At 33.9% G+C, this 22,342-nt stretch overlaps 1 long non-coding RNA gene across 1 annotated transcript; it reads right to left on the bottom strand.

Annotated features, from left to right (window-relative positions):
* Positions 1-9,415: 9,415 nt before the first annotated feature.
* On the bottom strand, positions 9,416-15,576 carry LOC127148541 (uncharacterized). Its single transcript, XR_007819582.1, has 4 exons — positions 15,407-15,576; positions 10,595-10,682; positions 10,118-10,510; positions 9,416-10,041 (listed from the first exon to the last, which is right to left on the bottom strand). It is a non-coding gene; the product is annotated as an uncharacterized LOC127148541 (long non-coding RNA).
* Positions 15,577-22,342: the final 6,766 nt, after the last annotated feature.

Raw genomic sequence — 22,342 nt, 5'->3', positions numbered from 1 at the left:
GTTAAGTTTATCGATGGAATTGTTTTCAATATATCATGAATGAAAGAGAGGGGAAAATATCAGGTCTCAAAACACACGATTGTCATGTTTATTACATCGACTTTACCTATTGGTATTCAAGCATTCTTACTGCAAAACGTGTACACTACTATTACCAACTATGTAAATTTTTTGTGACTTGTGCACCAAAATGATAACAGTAAGTGATTTGGATAGATTGCAAGTGGACATTATAATCATACTTTGTAAGTTGGAAAGAGTATTTTCACTGGCCTTCTTCAGCATTATGGTACACATTGTCGTTCACTTACCATATGAAATCAAGGTTACTAGTTCGGTTTCTTATAGTTGGATGTATCCTATTGAAAGAAGTTTATGCATATTGAAACAATATGTTCGAAACAAAGCACGTCTCGGGGGGTCTATTGCAGAAGCGTATGTGATGAATGAATCAAGCACCTTTTGTTCGCCCTACCAAAGTGGTATAAGGACTCAATTCACAAGAGATGAGTGAAATTATGATACCATTCTAGAGGACGAGGAGATTGATGAGTTTGAAATTTTTAAGTAGAAAGTACGACCATTAGGTATGTCAAGTCTTCGTACTCTATCAGAAGAAGAGAAACGCTTCTTCCATTGGTACATCCTTAACAATGTAGACGAAATATCATAATATCGCAAGTAAGCATTTCTTATCTTTGTATTTCTTAGGTATAGTTGTTGAGTATTTGTTATATTGTTGTTACACAAATTAAACTCATAATCATCCTTGTCAGAAAACATTTGAGGCTAATACGTCGATAAGCTCAAAAATGCTACTGATTTGTACAAAAGACATCAATGGAGATTCCTTGAATGGTTTCGAGCACAAGAATATAGCGTGCACGTATGACATATATGCACTAACATATTTATGCACGTGAATGTGTATAATCATTGTCATATTGATTTCAGGTTATAAAATTGCGTGAGTCTGAGTATCTATCTCACGATTTTTTCTCACTCATTTGATGTTCGTTATTATAATGGATGCATCATGGGTGGGCTGAGATTTCACACGTCAAAACGTGATTTCTAGTGCACTACACAAAATAGTGGAGTGATGGTAATAGATGAAAGCGATGCAAGTGGAAGTGACGACAATACGGTGTTTTGGAAGAAGTGTTGCACGTTCAGTATCCAAGGGAAATTAGTGTTTAGCTATTTAGGTGTCAGTGGTATGACAAGGACGTCAACAAAAGTCAAAGAACACATGTGGAATTAAGGTACAAAGGTATCAACACGTCCCGTTTTTTGTTCGCCAAGGAACAGGTAATTCTTGCGACGCAAGCACAACAAGTATTTACCTAGATAACCCAAAAATGGTAGTAATTAGGAAGTTGTGCAAGTGGTCCAGAATTAGTGTACATGGGGCGTGCCCGAAGTGGACGATGTTGAGAATTAGCATTTGAATGTACTAGAAATCGTTGTTAGCCATCGAGTGGATGAACATATCAAAGATGACAGTTTGTGCAGGGCTAACATTGATCCCACAATCGTTGAAAGACCGGTTGTATGTCATGTCACTGACGATTTCATAGATGATATGGATGAAAAATTTCACACGAAAGCAGAACAAACGACGAATCTGATTATGTGTTCGTATTTGCTTATTGAATGTTTATTGTCTATGTCCACAGTGAAGGAATGGAATTCCTAAAGTGGAAGCGTATGAACGCCGTGCAAGTGAAATTCAATTTATAAAACCAATAAATTCAAAGAAAAATAATAAACATGCTTCTCATGGAGGAAAATGTGAAAATAAACTAACCTTTGTACAACCAATTCTTCTTCCAAGCTTCAAGACACCACAAAATTTTCCTTGTTATTCTCCAAGTAAAGAATCACAGAGAGTTGTGGGCTTCTATAATTTTGGTGAGGGAAGAAATTTTTTTGGGAGAATTTTGTTTCTTATGGAATACAGAGAGATCGTAAGATTGTTCTAAAAAAAACTTTTCTTTTTTTTTTTCTTTTAAAACAAATCTTAACAATGGAGGGGGAAGTTATCAAAATAACTTCCCCTTCTTTCCCACGTAGAATAACTCCCAAGGGAGTTATTCATTCTATTTATATATATATATATATATATATATATAAATTAATTAAATTAAAAATCAATATAAATTTAATTAATATATATTATATCTCATATAATATAAACTTTATATTATATCATATATAATATTGGTTTAGATCTCTCATATAATCTATAGTTCTATTATGAATCGAATTCAATTTTAACCTATTGTTTATTTATGAATCTCATTTATATTATTATTATTATTATTTGAATCATATTCAAATATTAACTTCTCTCATAAAAACTTTACATTATAATGTATCAAATACATTATATTAATTGTATCATATACAATTTATTCCCTTTAATCAATTTGAACAATTCAAATTAAACCAAAATAAATTTGATTCTTATTTATCCTTATTGAGCTAACAAGGAGACCTTATGGACCAACAGATTGAAGCTCCAATGAAATGAGATTAATTAATTAAACTCTTTAATTAAATTAATCTCTATTCATTAACTATTAGTCATTCCACTAAAGACTAATAGTTGCACTCTTCTTACTGTAGATATATTTTTGTGTCCATTAGATATAACCAATCAACAGTGCAATGACCCTTCACGAATTGCTCGTAAGTACAGTTAGGCCAAAAATTACTGTTTTGCCCCTGTAGTTACATCTAACTCCTTAAGTACCACTGATTCCTCTAATGAACAATAATTATAGTCCTACTATAACTGAACTCCTCTCAAGCCAAGAGAGGGTGTGGCACCACATTGTTCAAGCCCTGAAATTAACCCTTAAGAGAGCAATTTCTCTACTTACTCTATCTATAAAGAAGGAGTGAATTCCTTCTTGTGTAGTTGTGTTCCCAGCTCCCCAATAAGACGAATCTCCAAAATGGTAGGCATATTGAGTCGGCTATATAGGCCACTCTCACCCATACAAATCAAACGATCGCCTTCATAGGCAGGAGTTCACAACTCACTCAGGATTCAGGTCAAGTCACCTATAGTCATCCTGATGAAATGTAGTCTCAACTAGTAACGGTGTTAATAAGAGACTATTCATTTAATGGTTCGGTCTTATACAAACTCTTTGTATAGAATACCTCCGCTCTAATGTCCTGACATGAATGATTAGGATCAAATCATTTGTAGCACTTTAAAACAATTGTAACAATTACAAAGCAGGTCGTATTCGTAGTGTCACCAAGATGAGGTATCCAGCTTTATCCATTTACTACAGACCATTTAGGTTATCACTTAAACATGATCCGCTTGTATGTCTCTACATACATGTTTAGGTTACAGAAGATAACCTTGGATGTTAGTTTATTGGTTTTGTGAGTTAATGCAATTAAATGTCAAATAAAGTAAAACACTTTATTTTATTAGATAAATAAAAAGTTTGTATAATATATACAATAACAAACTACAAGACCACGAGATTTAGGACATCAACCCCAACACACAGGCACTATGTCGTCTTTTTTTAACGCTTTCGACAAGATAGATGGATGTTTCTTGAGTTCGCTGAGGATTTAGATAACCCTGTGGGAGGGTCGTCGTCGGTGGGTGACAGTTTGGGTGAGTCTAATGGTATACATTTTAACTCCTGATTATTTGAAATTTTTTCTCACATTAACTTTTTGTTATAATTTATTCAACAGGTACTGCTTAACCATCTGCGACTCCGACTCCTAGGAGACATGTGCAGTCTCGACTCTTGGAGTTGAAGTGTTAGGTTTCAGCCGATGGAAGGATTCTAATATCGATTGCCCCTAGTGTAGAGAAGCCTATTTTGCCACACGCTGTTTGCTTTAGCCAGGTAATAGACATGTATGTGCGAAAGACATTTCCATTCCGCTGCCTTAAGTGGGTGGAAGTAGGTCATCAAGGGCGACCTACAGGTATGTCAACTACACATTTATGTTTTTATTTGAAACATATTTAAGTTAACCAAGCTAATGTGTTGTTCTTTGTAATTATAGTGGTTTTTCGTGCTTGATTTCAATGATTAAGTAATGAATAGGTTCGTTGAGCATTAAATACTCAATACCTTTAAAGAATTCTGAAGCGACTATTACAGGCACTTCAAAAAGTATAGCGACCCTAACGAGGCACGTGTCAACCCACCACACATATTGGTAGGACATAATAAGGATTGACACTACTTGTGTGATCATTACATGAGTTGTGCATTCCAGGTGAGCAACTAAACGCTTTGTAATGGTTAATTCTGATTTCAACTTTTAATATGTATAAGAAATAAACATATTAATTATTTTCATGCAGGAGTAATCACGGACCAACAAGGTTGCTAGACAGAAGAAACCTTACAATCATAGTAGTGGGTCAAAGTTGTTTCGAAAAACACACGTTCGGGACGGGATATTCGTGTTGCATGGTGCAGAGGATGTGCATGTAAGTTATCCAAACAATACTTCTACCCTTATTTGTCCTCTTTAGTAATATATTTTTGACTTACTAACTTAGTTTTTAAATTTGTTGCAGAATCAAATACTGGAACTCCAGTCCCAGCCTACCCTAGAGGGTACTTAGCCACTCTCTGGGGATGAGATATACGAGACGATTTGGGTAGGTGACTGGGCTACTCAAAAGGTCTTAGTTGGGGACCCAAGGCGAAGGCCCGCAAGATGGCCAGTGGGAGCAGTGCCACGACCTCATGTTTGCAATCTACAGTAGAGCTCCAATTACGGTCTGAGCTTGATGAAGCTAAGTGAGCAAAGAATATACAAGAAAGAAAGATGTGTTAGCTTCAGAAGTGGACGAATATGGAAGCTCATAGAAGACATGACTCGGGCACCGCAATACGTATAAATGTTTCCATGATCCCTAACTCTGCAGTACGTATAAATGTTTCCATTATTCTTAAGTTCTTGAAATGACATTATTTAGTGATGATATGCATATGTACTAAACTTAGACACTTTTTATCATTGTAGGTCACGCGGTGTAGAATGGTGTACGAGGCTCGTTAGGAGATATACGTTATTTTGTATGGCTTTTTGTGCACTTTTTTTTACTGTTTACTATTTTTTATTTGTATTATGAACTATGTTAAAAGTTTTTAACTTTTTTGTATTACGAACATTTACTATTTTCCATTACGTAATCATATTTAAATTTTTATAGAATATGATATTGTATTTCGAAATTTACCAATTTATTGTGAATTTTCTTTAATTGAATCGAAAATGAATGCGAATAATATAATTGAACAAAAAACATTTTAGGAAAACAATAAAAAAAAATATAAAAAATATTCTCCGACACACCACATACGTTAGGAATATGGTACAAACGTTGCGTCAGGGATGAAATTAAGTTCCCGCATGGCTTAGTCAGACATATGTGTTGGAATTTATGTCCTAAAACTCGTAGTTTGTAATCATATTTTATTCAATAAAGTCGTTATTGAGAAATTGAATACTATAATCTTAAATCCAATAAACTAAGATCCCAAGGCTATTTTGAGTAAACTTGAACTTTATGCAGAGACATAAACATGGATTAAGTTCAAGTAAATAGCCCAAATAGTTTATAGTACATGGATAAAGGTTGGGCGCCTTATTCAGAGATACTATGGATGTGGTCTGCTTTATAGTTAGTACAAACGAGGTAATCCTAAATCGTTCATGTAGAGACATGAAAGTGGGGCATCCTATGTAAAAGGTTTACATAAGAGAGAACCATGAAATAGTCACTTTTACGTTATAATACTGTTTACTGTTTAAAACTAACTATCTCAATTATTGATGACCTAGGTAACTTAATCTTAATCCTGAGCTAACCGTGAACTCTTGTCCACACGAGATTATCCTTAGATCTATATAGGTGAAGACAGCTCATTAGCGTTGGCCCAATAAGCCTCTTATTTCAGGGGTAAGATCGAGTGGATAGTTAGGAACATAGGGTGCAAAACAGAATTCACTCCTACCCGCTTTAGGGTTAGTAGATAGGTTGTTCCCTTAAGAACTGAATCCAAGTCTTGAACAAAGAGGTCCCACCCTCTCATTGGCCGAGAGTAATTCGATTTATTGGTTGAACCTTAAAACCAATTGTTCAATGGTGGACTAGTGGGACTTAAGGAGTAGGATGTAGTCTTGGGGGTAAAACGGTACTTTTCGACCCAGCCAAGCTTACGAACAACCTATGAAGGATTAACTTACTAATCATGGTTATATCAAATGGACACAAATATATCTATAGTGAGGGGAGTGCAACTATGGGACTTTAGTAAAATGACCTGTTAGTTAAGGAATATTGATTAGCTCGGTATAAAGAGTTTAATCAGTTAATCTTGGATCGTTGGAGCCCATGATCTATAGGTCCATTAGGTTCCCCTACTAGCTCATATGAAATAAACTTAGAACAATATGATGGAATGAGTCGAATTGTTTGAAATAGGAGAGGAGAGTGAAGCTGACAAGTATATATAATATAGCCGTCGGTTTTAGATTACTAATAGAGCTTTATGCTTAAATGGAATTTAAATATTAAAGATATGAATGCGGATTAATACTTGAAAGCTCGAAAAAGATGGAAATAGTCAAAGTTGTAAAATGTACAAATGTTGACTTTTAACTTTGAAAAGTCAAACTTTGAACGACAATATATTCAAATGTGATTTGAATCTTGAGAAAATAAATGCAGATTCATGCTCGGAAAGTCAAAATTAGTCAAGACGGACAAAATTGTAAAAAGTCAAAATGTTGATTTTTTGGTTTGAAAAGTCAAAGTCTGACTTTGACCAAATGACAATTTTACCCTTTGACCAAAATTAATGGGAAAATCCAACATTTAAACCCACTAACTATAGTGGGCTACGTGTTAGCAAACTATGAATACATTAAGCCCACTAATGGTTAGTGGGTTATGTGTTGTTGGCCCATGTGTTTGTATGCACATGCAACCTTGCATATCAATACTCTATAAATTGGGCTCTTGGGGCCTTAAGAAAAGGACTTGGCATTTTTTCCGAAAAGAAAATGGGCTGCTATATTTTCTAAAATAAATAAAAAAACCCAACCCTTTTCCCTATTTTCTATCTTTTTTTTTTCTCTCTCCCGATTTTCTTCATCCAACAAGTTCGGAGGATAGTATGTTAACCCTAATGCTGGTTCAAGCATCAATCGTAGTTTCGAACGTAAGTTTTTCTTAAAAACCCTATATTTAATCTATTTTTCGATTTAGGGTTTTTTTTATAAATTAATTGCAATTAGAGTAATCTTTCAATCTTTCTTCCGCCCTACTCGTTTAATCTCTATCAATATGGACGTCGGGGATAATTATTTCCGACGCATAGCTGACGTAGAACATGTTGACGTCGAAGATGGTTTGTTTTCGACACATGGATGACGTCGGTATCGTTGTCGTTGGGAGAAATATATTCCCATCACAACACCGTGTTGGTGACGTGTTGGGAATCTGTCTCCTGAAATATTTCTTTCGACGGTCTTCCCGATGTCTCTTTCAGCTTCCGAAACTTAATTTCCAACATTATTTACAGTTCTTTCGACGTTTTTGTGTGTCAGAAGTGGCTCCATTTCTTATAGTGAATGTTGCTATATATGCTAATATTTTGAATTTAATTGTTATATTTACAACTATTCTTTTAATTAAAATGTTATATTATATAACTATATATTTTAATAATCATGTCCATACTTCAATACACTTGTTATATTGTATGATGGGAATGTCTATTGTTTTTTATTTTATGAATAATGTAATTGTTATGTTATTTCATGAAAATGGAAATATATTCAACATGACATTATTTAGTTAATATAATTGTTATAATGTCATTAGAATGCATGTTATAAGTTTAAATTTTTCATAAAAAAATATAATTGTCATATATTTAATAAAATAGATTAAAATCTTTAATCAAAAGTGACATGTAAACGTAAGATTGCGATTAGTTTTAAATAGTTTAAAATTAATTCACCTAGACTTATGTTTAATATTTTTACTATGATTAGAAATAGGTTAATCTTAATATTTGTTTTAATATGGTTAAAATAAATTCAACAAAAGATTAAAGATTAATTTTCATAAATATAACAAACGGTAAAATATTTAAAACTCTTATAACAAAATGAAAAAGCCGCTGGTCATTTTCTAAAAAGATTCCAGGTTTTTCCTTCTTTTTTATCGTCTTTCTTCTCTTCCTCTCTACGATTTTTTTCTTTCCATCGTCTTTTTCTCTTCTTCTCCAATTTTTTTAAATATTTTCGTTTGCACTTTCTTTCCATCTTCTGTCTTCTACAATTTTTCTTTTCCTTTCCATCGTCTTTTTCTCTTTCTCTACAAATTTTCAATTTTTCTTTTCCTTTCCATCGTCTTTTTCTCTTCCTCTACAAATTTTCTTTTATTTTTTTCAACCGTTATTTGGTTCAAGATCGTGTACAAATATAAAAGATCTATTTTTTTTTTTTTCAAACTATTATTTGGTTGTTTAATATCGTGTGCAAAATATAAAAGATTGTAAAAAAAAAAGTATTAGGATATTGGATAACCAAATCTAAAATAGCCAAATCTAAACAAAAGAATCTTTTAAAAAAATTCTTTAGATTTGGGTAACCAAATTTAAACGATCAAATATAAACGATCGCGTACCAAATATAAATGATCATATATCAAATCTAAACGATTGTATATCAAATCTAAACGATGGTGTACCAAAAAATCTTGAAAAAAATCATTGATATTTGGCTACTCAAATGTAAACGATAAAATCTAACAATTGTGTATCAAACTTTTTTGAAAAAAATAGTTTAGATTTGGGTAATTAAATTTAAATTTAAACGATCGTGTACAAAAAAATCTTGAAAAAATTGTTTAGATTTGACTATTCAAATTTAAAACGATAATGTGTCTATAGACGATCGTATATCAAAGAATAACCCAATCGTCTGTTAAAAAATCTTGAAAAAAATGGTTAAATCTAAACGATTGTGTAGGAAAGAATAACTAAATTTAAACTATTGTTTACCAAATATATTATACGCGTTGCGTACCAATTAATGAGGAAGATTTGAATAAATATTGTAGTTTTGGAAAATAATTATTGATATATTGTAGTTTTGAAAATATTTAGAAAGAATGTGGTAGTTTTAGTCTCTCTTCCAATGTCTTGGGTTGAACCCAAAACATTGCTGATATAAATTTCTTGTCTCCCTTTGTATTCATTTTAATAGTTTTGTAAAACAAATTTAAATTTTGTTAATGCTCTTCAATATTAAAATTTATAATAAAAAAATTTATATAAATATTTCTAAATAATTAAATATTAGATGAACCATTTTTAATAATGACGCGTAATTAAAAAATTAAATATAAATTAAAATAATTTATAATAACCAAATTACATTTATTTGATTGATAAAAGAAAATCAATGTGTTCCTCAATTCGGACGTCTTCGATTTCGAGTTGGTTGTCGACGTCGACTCTGAAATTTATGTTGTTCTCGGTCCTCTTGGTTCTCTGGTTCTTGTTGGTACTCTTGTCGATCTGATACATCTGCAGGTGCTTCATGATACAGATATTCGTTATGTTTCCCATAGCCATGTCCATGTCCATGCATGTAAGAATTAGATGGACCGACATCCATGTATGAAGATGATGGATCAACCCCTGTATCATAATATCCTGTATCGACCTTAGATTCACAATATGTTGCTTCAAATGTTGGCATCATCGTCATCGGACTACCATAACCAGTTTGGCTCTGCGTTTGTGTCGTAGAAGGCACTTCTTCCACATTATGGTAAATTTCATCGAGTTCAGCTTCTTCCACTCGAACACGTCCCCTATGAACTGGTGGAGGTACAATAGGTAGATCATAAATATTATGTATCTCCTCCATGTACCTCTCATTATTATTACATATATCAAGGTCTTATTGTGGATCATTTGCTACATCACGAAGTCTTGTGTTATTCGATCTCTGTAAATTGTAAAAAAATTAGAAATATTTAATTAAATAATTAATTTAAATAATTATACAATATTTAAATATGTACCAGATGACCCACGACTGCTCCTGGTCGAGTGATATAGAACCTCGTAATATTATTATACCAATGGATGTATTCTTGAGTCGCATCAATATCAAATTGCTGAATCGAAACTCCTATTGCCATAAATCTTCTGCGAGATTGTCATCGCACTACTAAATGTGTAACCCTGTCGGACCAATCTGTAACTCTCAAGTCAATGTTATGTAGAAGTGGCTTAGTATTGCATACTGATGAGATATTTTGTTTAAGACCGAATTGTCTAAGCACCCTATCGGGATGATGTCATTCACCAATATGGAAACATATGAGAGGACTGATGGTCAGCCATATATCTTGACCGTTCTTACAAAAATTTGGCAAATTATCAATCACATCTTTGTAAGGCTCTCAGATAATCTGAAACATTATACATTACATTATAAATAAATATATATATGTTTACTAATGAATAAAGAAATTAAAATTTGAGTATCGACATACCTGATTATGCTGAAAAAGGTCGAATATGTACCTATACTGACTAACTACATGAGTAGCGGATCTAGTTACACAAAATTGGTCTCTCCAACTGTATTAATAAAGTAAATTTTAGATTTTGATTTAAAGGGTCTTTTTAAAAATATAAAAAAGGGCAAAGTATTTACACTGTATAGAACAATTCTGATCATTTAATTAATTAGGTTACACGATCGTTTAGATTTGGAGTAAATCTAAACGATTAGGTACACGATTTGGCTACCCTAAATTTTTTTTTCAAAATTTGGTATACGATCGTTTAGATTTGGCTAGAAGATCGTTTAGATTTGGCTACACGATCGTTTAGATTTGAGGTTCCAAATCTAAACAATTTTTTTTCCAAAATTTGGTATACAATCGTTTAGATTTGGCTACACGATCGTTTAGATTTAGGGTTCCAAATCTAAACGATTTTTTTTTCAAAATTTGGTATACGATCGTTTAGATTTGGCTACACGATCGTTTAGATTTGGTTACACGATCGTTTAGATTTGGTTACACGATTATTTAGATTTGGGGTTCCAAATCTAAACGATTTTTTTTCAAAATTTGGTATATGATCGTTTAGATTTGGGTACACGATCATTTAGATTTGGCTACACGATTGTCTACATTTGGTATACGATCATTTAGATTTGCTGTTTTGTTACATTTGTATAAGTTTTCCTTTGATTTAATTATATCACTCATTTAGTATTAAACTATTGTTTGATATAAATTAAAATAAAATAGCATACCATGAACCAAGTGCTCGTCCAGGTAGTAGATGATCATTTTGCATGTGTAAGCTGTGGAGCTATTGTGGAAAATCGTTCCCAAGCCCATATTTGAAGAAGTATCCACAGACCAGCAATGTCACGAACATCCCGCTTCGATGTTTTGCATAGTTGTCTATACAACCATGCCAAGCACGCTCCACCCCACGAGTATCAACCCGCCTCATGTAAATCATCCAATAGTGGCAGGAACATCAAATGCACTAAACTACCTGATTTATCAGAAAATAGACTTCCACCCATTAATTGTAAAATATATGCTCTTGCATATCTGATCATAATTTCCTCTTCTGCGTCGTCATCAAGTCTTGGAAATTGTGACGCCAACCACGTGAGATTTAATCTTGATCCCTTTATTTTATTAGCAGGTGGGACTACACTAAGTAACATCTGACATAAATTTATTCAGTTTTTATGCACTTGACTGATAACAGGTTCTCCATCGACAGGTATCCCTAACAATACTTCTACGTCCTATAAGGTGATAGTGCACTCTCCAGTGGGCATATGAAACATATGCATCTCCGGTCTCCATCTCTTAACGAATGCAGTAATAAGGTACCAATCTAACTGGATGAAACCCAATCTAGCCACCCCATAAAATCCAAATACTTGAAGCAGAGGCAATATGTTACGGTGAAGTGGGATATTGCGTTGGACTACTGCCTCTCTACGTATACAACCTAACTCATTTACCGTTCTATCATCCCACACAATTGAAGATCGATGAAAAGATTGATCATACAGAACATTAGAATCAATCAATCCTGAGTTTAAAGTCATAATCTACATAGAAAATATTAATTAGAAAGTAAACAAATAGGTACAACAAAAAATGCTACATAATGGATTATATAAAATAATTTTATCGAACTAGTTGGTATAAAAAAAAAATGAAGTACACAATTTCTTAATTATCAGATGCTCGTCTCTGTAGCAAAGGACATTTCCTTCGATTTTGACCTCGTTGACCACAAAATCCGCATTGTACTTGAGAACTCGATTCCCTCCAATCCATCTCATTATGATATCGTGAACTCTTCGGTCAATCGGGTTTTCTCAACAATGATGGGTCAGGATGTAAGACGGGCATAACAGGTGTGATCCAGTAATCTTCATGTGGTACTGGCTGAAACTGAGGAGAGTTACATGAAAAATACGTTGAAAGTTTGTAGTAGTCCTCAATGAAATCTTCGTAGTTCATGTTAAATCGCGAACAAACCGTCATAAAATGCAAACATGGTATGCCAAAAGCTTGCCATTTGTTACATGAACAATATCGTTCTGAAGCATTCAACCTTAATATTTGAATATTTCCTCCTTTTGCATTAAGGCTATGACGTCCGATTTTCACATGAAACACACCTTCATGTCGATCATATGATTGCACCTCATGTTTACTAGATCTTGCAGCACATTTCAAGATTTTATCAAGTGTTTACCTACAAATTGACTTCACTTAGTAACGTAGACTTATTCAAAACTAATTGCATGTTATAAATTATTAGTGGATGTATTTATCTCGACGTTCCAATGAAACTCTGATTTATTCTCTTCTTTTCTCAAAATAATTGACACATTTATAGAATGTTGCTTAAGCAAGAGCATTTATCAGCAACATCCGAGCTCCTTTTAGAACTCCATTCATGCACTTTAATATATTTGTTGTCATCCATCCATACCTAAATCTGCCGTCATGTGCTTGAGTCCATTACTCAATATCAATGTCGTCAAAAAAGCTCAAACAGTTGCTGTTAATTTATCCGATGTCTTCAATTGCTTTATTAAATTTTCGAATTTGGAATTGACATCCGGTACGATATACATAATTTTTCAATGTATTAAACTTAAAATTTTTGTTGAAGTTGCTGACAATATGACGCAAACAGAACCTATGGTGACACTGAGGTTCTGTCCATCCATTTGTTGGATTGTTTACAGCCGATATAATGCCAGCATGTCGATCTGAAACTAAACATACCTCATCAAGGAATACAACTTTTTTTAGGTGCTATAAAAACCACCTCAGGAATCTGCAGACTCCTCATCTACAATGGAAAACGCAAGTGGGAGAAGATGTCCGTTTGAGTCGACGGATGTGACTATTAGCAACTTGCCTCGATATTTACCATATAAGTGAGTGCCATCTATCTGAATAATCGGCTGACATCGACTGAAGGCTTCTATATAAGGACCAAATGCCCAAAATACAGAAGTGAGAACAACATGCCCTTCAATATTTGTGCCACGCACTCTCCATTCCACGCATGTTCCAGGATTAGTGTGTTTAACCATATACAGCCACTTGGAAAAAAGTTTATATGATTCGTCCCAGTCACTGAACACTTTTGCCACTGCTTTTCTTTTACCATCCCATGCTCTGTGATAAGGAACATGATATCTAAATTTTGTTTTCATGTCAGACTATAGTTGTGCGATGCTGATTGATAGTTTTTCTTTTACAACATCACAAAACTCTCGAGCCATCATTGAAGAATCCAATTGTACATGACTCTAACTGAGTTCGGAATAAAAACACATGTGTTGCTAAAGTAATTTAGTAATCTCGAACATACCATGTACTTTTTTCTTCGATGCACGAAGCCTCCACGTGCACCCTTCTACCCACTTCTTACATCGAATGCCCAGATAGTTGGTGTTGATTCCACTACCTCATATGGTGCATGATTCTTAATGGCAAAATATTTTACCATATGTTGAAGTGTTTCTTTATCTTGACATATCATTCCCTTATACAGTTCTGAATTGTTAACAACCACAGGGGCTACAATCGGGTCGTGTTCACGAATACTATCTATTACACCCATATCTATTTGAGTGAGCGTATTTGATGGTAATTCATGTTCATGACCATCAAAGTCAAACTCTTCAAACTCATCATTTGTTTCTGTTCGAAAGTCCATATATTCATTATTAGCCACCATTTCTTCATCGTCATATACCGACGATGCAACTAGTTCAGTGTCAGGGACAATAACCTGAGTTCGATCTTTGAGCTGACCAAATGGTTCTGAATTCAAGTTTATATCCAAACCCACTCTACTCACATTGACATATAGATGCACCATGTTCTGGATTGACTTTGCAATTGAAAACATAGTTTTCATTGTGTTCATTTGGTATAGGGAATGACATAAACCTTATTAGTCCCGAGGGAGTTAGATTTGGATGTCTATATATAATTTCTATATCACTTATGAGTATATCTATACCAATTGATGATCCTACGATTTCAATAAATTGTTCAAAGACAATTCCACTGTTTACACTTATAGTAAAACCTCCATAAGCTGGTTGATCATAATCGATTCCATCAAAACCATCAATCATATTACCATTCATAAACAACATAAATCCGCCATTTTCTAAGAAAAGAAAAAAACGAACAATATATTATAAAAATATAAAACAACAAAATTATTTTTGATTATTTAACAACAAAATATAATAAAATTATGTTTTACAAAATTATGCTTAATAATTAAACATAAATCTAAATCCCTTAAATTTAACAAAATCTAACAAAAATTAAAACAATTATAAAAAGAATATCTTTAATTATTTAACCACAAAACTAACCAAATTTAATGTTTAACATAACTAATAAAATTTAACAAAGCTTAATTAATTAAATATAAATCTAAACTTTTTTAATTTAACAAAATCTAACAACAATTAAAATAATAATAACAAAATTATCTTTAATTATTTAACAACAAAATCTAACAAAATTATGTTTAATAAAACTAATAAAATTTAACAAAATTATGCTTAATTAATTAAACATAAATCTACCCGTTAGATTTAACAAAATCGAGCAACAATTAAAACAATAATAACAAAATTATCTAAATTATCTTTAATTATTTAACAGCAAAACTAACAAAAATTAATTAAACATAAATCTATAACCATTCTCTTTAACAAAATCTAACAATAATTAAAATAATAACGATAATAAAATTAAAGAAAAACATACTCTGTCCCTGATGAGGGAGATCTCGTTCTTTATTGGAAAGAAAAAGAAGAAGATAAGTAGTGGTTAATTCATCGAAAGAAAGAAAAGAAAATATGTGCGAAAGAAGAAGATTGGAAAGAGATGAGAAAATATGTGGGGAAGAAGAAAATTGGGAGGAGATTTAAAGAAAAATGATCACAGGTAGTATTTTTGATGGAATGGACGTGAAAGACCATTCACGCAAGCAGAAGGCTTGGAAAGAAAAAGGAGAAGATAAGTAGTGGTTAATTCATCGAAAGAAAGAAAAGAAAATATGTGTGAAAGAAGAAGATTGAAAAGAGATGAGAAAATATGTGGGGAAGAAGAAAATTGGGAGGAGATTTAAAGAAAAATGATTACGGGTAGTATTTTTTATGGAATGGACGTGAAAGACCATTCACGCAAGTAGAAGGCAGAGGCGTGAGATTCTGATTCTTTTTTTTTTCAACATAGGTCTGGTATTGTTTTGTTTTTCTTTATTTTTTTATTTTTAAATATGGGAAAAAATCGTTTATACTAAATTTTGAATTTTTTTTAGATTTGGAACCCCAAATCGTCTTTCTTCCTTTCTTTTTACGCAAATGGTGTATGAAAAAATTGGTTAGACAGTAACCAAAATTAAAAGATTATAAACAATATTGAAAAAAATCGTGAGCCAAATCTAAACGATCTTGTAGCTAAATCTAAACGATAGCAAAATCTAAACGATCGTATACCAAATTTTGAAAAAACAAATTTTAGATTTGTAACCCCAAATCTAAACGATTAGATTTGGAACCCAAATCTAGACAAATATGAACGATCTTATACCAAATTTTGAAAAAAAAAAAGTTTATTTGGAATCTAAACGATCTATAGAAAAATCTAAACAATCGTGTATTCAATAATTAAACTACCAGATGACGTTACCAAATATATTACGTTGAAGACCAGACCTATTAAAAACTACAATATTATAATAAATATTTTCAAAACAACCATATATATCTAAATATTTTTCTTATTTACTATGTTTATATAAAAGGTCCAATTAATGATGGATCATTTTTTGTATTTTATGTGGTGAGTTCTATGAATTTTTTTCGTTTTCGAAATTGTTCCGTTTAAATATTTTGAGACTTTGTTATATTTTTGTAAAAGACTCGATATTAAATTTATAAAATATTTGCATGGATAAGAACTTTGGGAAATTGCCAAAAATAGGTTAAAAAAAGAGATTTAAATGAATTTTGGGACAAGTTTTCAAAAGAAAGACTTTTAGGACAATTTGGGTGTGAATAGACAAAAATGCCCTTCCTTTCCTTTCCCTCTTCCACGTTGCTTTCCCTTCCCTTCTCTGATTCGTTCTCTTTCGCGTATAGTTCCGTTTCCCTTCTCTTTTCTTTCGTGTAGAACACTTGAACCTACTCCGGCCATCGTCAGTTGTTCATCGTCACTTGCCCATCGTCGCTTGCCCATCGTCGTTTGCCCTTCGTCGCTTGCCCTTCGTCGCTTGCCCTTCGTCGGTCGTTGTCCAGTGCATTTCGTCGCTCCTATTCGGACCATTCAATCAACTTCGAGCGTCTTATTTAGGTGAGTTTCATGTATAACCGATTTTCAATTTATCTGCTGTAAGTAAATGTTTGTTAGGGTATTTGGTGCTATTTTCATCCGTAATTGTCTGGTTTTTGGAATTGGACTTATTTGCCGTAAATTAGTTTAGTCAAATTTTGGTTTTAGGTTCTTAGAAAGTTCAATGTTCAATGGCTAGTGAAAAATGAATTGAACTAGAGGATGAGGATTTAGTTGGATCAAATAGAGGAGGAGTAAGCAATAGGAATAGAAGGAATTAAGGTTTTTTTTTTTTATCTCGCATTTTTTTTTTATCTCGCACTTATCTCGCACGTATCTCGCACGTTCCAAACTTTCACTATTTATTTCAAAATCAACTTGGTACACCTCCTAATCCATTTAGAGCTATTCTTTGCATGTTTAGTAACTCTCTTAGGCCCTCATGCTTTATCTCGCACGTATCTCGCACGTATCTCGCACACATCTCGCACGTTCCGAACTTTCACTATTTATTTCAAAATCAACTTGGTACACCTCCTAATCCATTTAGAGCTATTCTTTGCATGTTTAGTAACTCTCTTAGGCCCTCATGCTTTATCTCGCACGTATCTCGCACACATCTCGCACGTATCTCGCACACATCTCGCACACATCTCGCACGTTCCAAACTTCCACTATTTATTTCAAAATCAAATTGGTACACCTCCTAATTCATTTCTTTACATCTTGCACGCATTTTGTAGGTTCTTAAGTTCAAATCAATTTTTTAAGATACAAAAGTACTTAAGGTAGTTTAAGGATGGCACATGTTCGGATTTTAGTGCGTCACGGTGGTGAATGGGATGAGGGACGAAGAAAATATGAAGGAGGAGTGTTAAAAGGCATTGTTGTCCCTAAAGAAATAACACACAAAGATTTACAGTCTGAACTATATGACCTTGCAGAAGTTGACCCTACAAAGTTTGACATAAAGATAAGATGTATATATGAGATCAAAGGGGAAAAGGAAGCTCCTCCATTTGAGTTAAGCAATGACCGTGATTTGAAGTTTTATATTCTTAGTGAAAATCCATTGGAGGTCCCCCTATACCTATCGTTTGAGCCTACAAGCAATCGAAGCATGAAAGTGTTAAACAAAGATTACAATTCAGTATCTGGGAGCAACCAAGTTCAAAATTTAAACCCTCATCCTCCTCCAATTGGAATGGATAGATTAGATGAGAATGAAGTTGATATTGGTGAAGTCGAGGGTGGCTTGTGTCATAACATGATAGGGACCAATTCGGCTATATGGGAATCATATGAGTCATATCATTCAATAGATGATACTTTTACATTGGAGTCAGTTGAGATGTACAATGAATTGTTTGACATCCCAGAACAAAGAGATGCTCCTACAAAAGATTGCAAAGGAAAAGGTAAAGTTGACTACAGGTCCTCTAGTCGGAAGTTGAAGACAAAAGGAAGTGGCTGGTCGGAAGAAAGCTCTACAAGTGAAGAGTTGGATGTAGGACAAATATTTTTTTGCAAGAGAGATTTGTCAATGAGATTAAGTGTGTTGGCAATGAAAAAAAATTTTCAGTTTGTAGTAAAAAAGTCTACAAAAGAGGTTCTTTTCGTTAGATGCATCGACAACAAGTGTGGTTGGAGATTGCGAGCGGTTAGACTGAAGGATTCAAATATATTCAAGATTAAAAAGTATGTGAAAGTTCATTCATGTTCTCTTGAGTTTTTGAATCGTGACCATAGGCAAGCAAAATCTTGGGTTGTTGGAGAATTAATCAAGTCCAAATTCAAGGGGCCCGGTCGCATATACAAACCACGTGATATCATAGAAGACATGAGGCAAGACTATGGCATAAATATGAGTTATGAGAAAGCATGGCGTGCCAGAGAAAATGCATATGAACGAGTGCGAGGGTCTCCTGAAGAGTCATATAATCTTTTGCGTAGATATGGTGAAGCACTCAAATTTACAAATTCAGGTACAATATTTCACATGGAACTCGAAGATGATCGTTTCTTTAAATATCTTTTTATGGCTGTTGGTGCATGTGTTAGAGGATTCTTAAATTGCATTAGACCGGTCATAGTCATGGACGGAACATTTCTTAAGAACAAATATCGGGGTCAGTTGATAGTGGCCGTTTGTTTAGATGGTAACAATCAGATCTATCCTCTAGCCTTTGGAGTAGTTGATAGAGAAACAGATGACTCAATACAGTGGTTCTTAGAAAAATTGAAAGGTGCAATAGGGGAGGTGCCTAATCTAGGCTTTGTGACAGATCGGAAAACATGCTTCGCCAAGGGTATTTCATCAGTTTTCCCATCTGCATTCCACGGCCTTTGTGTCCAACATTTGAGTCAAAATTTGCATGATAAATATAAGAATGACACGGTTGCTACTTTGTTTTATAATGCATCGAGAACATATCGTGAATCAACGTTTGTTGAAGCGTGGAGACATCTTCTTTCATTTCCTAATGGTTCAGGGAAATATTTAAATGATGTTGGAATAGCACGATGGTCTCGTGTTCACTGCCCAGGAAGACGGTATAACATGATGACAACAAATATAGCGGAGTCCATGAATTCTATACTGAAAGAACCTAGAGATTTGCCTATTGCTTCATTCCTTGAAAATGTTCGAGCTTTGCTACAACGTTGGTTTTGGGAGCGTCGAGAAGAAGGCATTAAAGTGACGTCTACATTGACCAAATGGGCAGAGTTAGTTATTCAAAAGAAACAAGAAGGAGCTTTGACAATGAAGGTCAACCCAATTGACTGTTACCAATTTCATGTCAAAGATTTAGATAAGGAGGAGGTCGTAAACCTTCAGACTAAAGAATGCACTTGCAAGGAGTTTCAAGCTGAGCAACTACCATGCTCACATGCCATTGCTGCAGCACGGGTTCGTAATATAAATGTTTATAGTTTATGTGCTAATTATTACACTAATGAATGTTTGTTGGCTGCATATGCGGAGGCCGTCTACCCAGTTGGGAATCAGTCAGATTGGAAGACAAGCGAAGACTACGTACATATGACTGTTTTACCTCCAAAAGTAGTCAAAAGAGTTGGTCGACCGAAGAAAAAGAGGATTCCAAGTGTTGGTGAAGCTCCGAAATTGCATAAGTGTGGTCGGTGTAAACAAATAGGTCACAACAGATTAACGTGTACCAATCCAATTTCATATACCGACAAGTCGAGCATACAAGATTAGAAATTTCCCTACCAATGTACCAAGTATTACACTAATTAATGAATGTTTGTTAATGATGTGTTTTCTTAATGATTTGTCCCAACATTCTTACTTTCTGTGCGTCCAAATGGATGAAGAAGACGAAAATAACGATTGACTTATTCATTTAAGAACACAAACACTGGTTTTATGATCGTTTAAAAATAACTAAATGTTCGTTTAAAAATATGTAAACGATCGTTTAAAAATAACTAAACGATCGGTTAAGAACAACCAAACGATCGTTTGAAAACAACTAAACGATAGGTTAAACAAAACTAAACGATCGATTGGTCGAACAAAACTAAACGATCGTTTAAAACAACCAATCGATCGTTGGAAAACAACTAAACGATCCGTGAAACAAAACTAAACGATTGGTCAAACAAAACTAAACGATCGTTTAAAACAACCAATCGATACCTTGAAATTAACTAAACGATCAGTTAAACAAAACTAAACGATTGGTCGAACAAAACTAAACGATCGTTTAAAACAACCAATCGATCGTTTGAAATTAACTAAACGATCGACTATAAAAAACTAAACGATCGTTTACATAAACTAAACGATCTTTTGAAACAACGAAAGACACCCGCGAATTGTTTACAACCGCGATTCAACATTTCAAAAAAAGTATGCGAATTTACAATATTGCCCCTTTGGTAAAAACGACCGATATATATATACGTTCCGCCTTCTCACTTTTCGTTTTTCGTCACTACGCAATACACAACCGCACTGATCACACCTTCGTTTTCTCTCAGTCCATTGTTCTCTCAGACCATTTTTGTCTCAGTCCATAGTTTTCGTCAACGTTAAAAGGTATTTTCCCGAACTTTTCCTACTATAACGTTACACTTTTCCTTTGTTTATATTTCAAACGTTTCAACTTCTGTCTTCAAAAACTATCACTGTGTTCTTATATTATTATTGTGAAGCGTTTAGGGTTTCGGGTTCGACTTCTGTCTTCAATATATTATATTCATTTCAGGATGGCTGTACCTAGCGAAAAGTATTTCCCTGCCACTGTGTCATGCCAAGTGCACAAGATTGGCAGTCTTATTAAGGATAAACTGACCAAGGACCAGCTGCAAATGTTCGAAAAAACAATTTTTGGTCCATTGCTGAATGTGAACATGGTATTCAACGGCCAGTTGATCCATCATTTCTTGCTGAGGCAGATACCTGAAGACGGTAACGCAGATGGAATCTGTTTCTCGGTTTTAGGGAAGAACGTCCGTTTTACCCAAAAGGAATTCAACATCATAACTGGATTGTGGCCAACAAACAATCCATTGGAGAAAGATTGCGATAGCAAGCGACTGCAAAGTCTTCTATTCGGATCAGAAAATAAGAAAGTAATAACATGCTTGGAAATTGAGGAAATTTTCAAGAATTTTGAGTTTACAAATGATGACGATGCTGTGAAGGTCGCCTTGGCCGTCTTTATAGAAACTGTGATGGTCGGGAAGGATAAGAAAACACAGTTTGACATGGACATTTTGGGAAGAGTTGATGATGAAGAAGCATTTAAAAGCTTCGATTGGTCAACTTTCTTCTACACTCGTCTGCTCAACAGTTTAAAGACAAGTCTCCAAGGCAAAAAAGAAGCATACGAGCTGAAGAAGACACGAAGTTCCAAAGCAGTGTCATACTATAACATCAAAGGCTACGTCCTTGCTTTTCAGGTGATTTTTATTTCTTCATACACTTTAAGTAAATGCCAATTGAACATCAAAGTTTAACATATTTGTTTAAATGTTGTAGGTGTGGGCTTATGAAGTACTCTCAACCGCAAATGAGCACCTGGCCACAAGAAACAGTAAGGGATTAATCCCAAGGATATTGAGATGGAATTGTACACAAGCTCCATCTTACAAAATGCTGCAGAATAACATATTCGACAACAAAAATGTAAGTAAAACCTGTCAGTCATCGTTTAATATAATTACACAATCCAATAATACAATTACATTGCAGACTGTTGTTCAACCTAAACTCAAGATGTCAACCCAAGAGAAGGCTTTCATGGAGAGTCGAATTCGAGGGGATGATAACATGCAAATGGAGGAGGATGAATCCATTGGAGCAATGAACAACAAATCATTGGAGCAATCAGACTC

This window comes from Cucumis melo, chromosome 3 (assembly GCF_025177605.1).
Source record: "Cucumis melo cultivar AY chromosome 3, USDA_Cmelo_AY_1.0, whole genome shotgun sequence".
In the NCBI taxonomy this organism is placed as follows: Eukaryota; Viridiplantae; Streptophyta; class Magnoliopsida; order Cucurbitales; family Cucurbitaceae; genus Cucumis; species Cucumis melo.
The sequence above is the reverse complement of the archived record's forward strand: the minus strand, read 5'-3'. Positions and strand labels throughout refer to the sequence as shown.